We start from the raw sequence: 1,575 nt of genomic DNA, 5'->3' as shown, positions 1-1,575 counted from the left end.
GCGATCATACCAGCACTAAAGCACCGGATCCCATCAGAACTCCGAAGTTAAGCGTGCTTGGGCGAGAGTAGTACTAGGATGGGTGACCTCCTGGGAAGTCCTCGTGTTGCATTCCTTTTATAATTATTTTTTGCGCCTTGTGACAAACATGTCGCACGTGCGCGATATATATTAATCCCGTTATATTATGTTTGACGTTTGCGATATGTTTAAGCTCGATGCTCATTGCTCGCGCGTCTTGGGGCGGCTTTGTGGCGCGAAGAGCGCGTTCTGAAAGGGGTGGAAAAAACTCGTGTTGCTGCGGTATGGAGGGAGGGGTGGAAACCGTGGAAAACTCGTCTCCGTGATTGAGCGGGAGAGTAAGTAGTATAGGACATTATCCATTGTTAGGGAACGGTTGTAATGGTAGTGAGAATGTAGAATCGTCTTTGGAGCGGACCTGGGAGTGGCAAGCATAAGGGACGAAGACGGGGAAACATGTCGGTTGCGATCATACCAGCACTAAAGCACCGGATCCCATCAGAACTCCGAAGTTAAGCGTGCTTGGGCGAGAGTAGTACTAGGATGGGTGACCTCCTGGGAAGTCCTCGTGTTGCATTCCTTTTATAATTATTTTTTGCGCCTTGTGACAAACATGTCGCACGTGCGCGATATATATTAATCCCGTTATATTATGTTTGACGTTTGCGATATGTTTAAGCTCGATGCTCATTGCTCGCGCGTCTTGGGGCGGCTTTGTGGCGCGAAGAGCGCGTTCTGAAAGGGGTGGAAAAAACCCGTGTTGCTGCGGTATGGAGGGAGGGGTGGAAACCGTGGAAAACTCGTCTCCGTGATTGAGCGGGAGAGTAAGTAGTATAGGACATTATCCATTGTTAGGGAACGGTTGTAATGGTAGTGAGAATGTAGAATCGTCTTTGGAGCGGACCTGGGAGTGGCAAGCATAAGGGACGAAGACGGGGAAACATGTCGGATGCGATCATACCAGCACTAAAGCACCGGATCCCATCATAACTCCGAAGTTAAGCGTGCTTGGGCGAGAGTAGTACTAGGATGGGTGACCTCCTGGGAAGTCCTCGTGTTGCATTCCTTTTATGATTATTTTTTGCGCCTTGTGACAAACATGTCGCACGTGCGCGATATATATTAATCCCGTTATATTATGTTTGACGTTTGCGATATGTTTAAGCTCGATGCTCATTGCTCGCGCGTCTTGGGGCGGCTTTGTGGCGCGAAGAGCGCGTTCTGAAAGGGGTGGAAAAAACTCGTGTTGCTGCGGTATGGAGGGAGGGGTGGAAACCGTGGAAAACTCGTCTCCGTGATTGAGCGGGAGAGTAAGTAGTATAGGACATTATCCATTGTTAGGGAACGGTTGTAATGGTAGTGAGAATGTAGAATCGTCTTTGGAGCGGACCTGGGAGTGGCAAGCATAAGGGACGAAGACGGGGAAACATGTCGGATGCGATCATACCAGCACTAAAGCACCGGATCCCATCAGAACTCCGAAGTTAAGCGTGCTTGGGCGAGAGTAGTACTAGGATGGGTGACCTCCTGGGAAGTCCTCGTGTTGCATTCCTT

The 1,575-nt window shown here is 49.5% G+C and overlaps 4 non-coding genes across 4 annotated transcripts; all 4 read left to right on the top strand.

Annotated features, from left to right (window-relative positions):
• Window positions 1–115, top strand: LOC123177895 (5S ribosomal RNA; the record flags this gene model as incomplete). The annotated part of the gene is made up of 1 exon (XR_006489190.1): window positions 1–115. It is a non-coding gene; the product is annotated as a 5S ribosomal RNA (ribosomal RNA).
• Window positions 116–482: 367 nt separating this feature from the next.
• On the top strand, window positions 483–601 carry LOC123177893 (5S ribosomal RNA). Its single transcript, XR_006489188.1, has one exon. It is a non-coding gene; the product is annotated as a 5S ribosomal RNA (ribosomal RNA).
• Window positions 602–968: 367 nt separating this feature from the next.
• Window positions 969–1,087, top strand: LOC123177894 (5S ribosomal RNA). The gene has a single exon (XR_006489189.1). It is a non-coding gene; the product is annotated as a 5S ribosomal RNA (ribosomal RNA).
• A 367-nt stretch (window positions 1,088–1,454) lies between these two features.
• LOC123177892 (5S ribosomal RNA) lies at window positions 1,455–1,573 on the top strand. Its single transcript, XR_006489187.1, has one exon. It is a non-coding gene; the product is annotated as a 5S ribosomal RNA (ribosomal RNA).
• Window positions 1,574–1,575: the final 2 nt, after the last annotated feature.

Source organism: Triticum aestivum, unplaced genomic scaffold, assembly GCF_018294505.1.
Source record: "Triticum aestivum cultivar Chinese Spring unplaced genomic scaffold, IWGSC CS RefSeq v2.1 scaffold18986, whole genome shotgun sequence".
Classification (NCBI taxonomy): domain Eukaryota; kingdom Viridiplantae; phylum Streptophyta; class Magnoliopsida; order Poales; family Poaceae; genus Triticum; species Triticum aestivum.
Note: the sequence above shows the minus strand (reverse complement) of the source record. Positions and strands in the feature narration are given on the sequence as shown.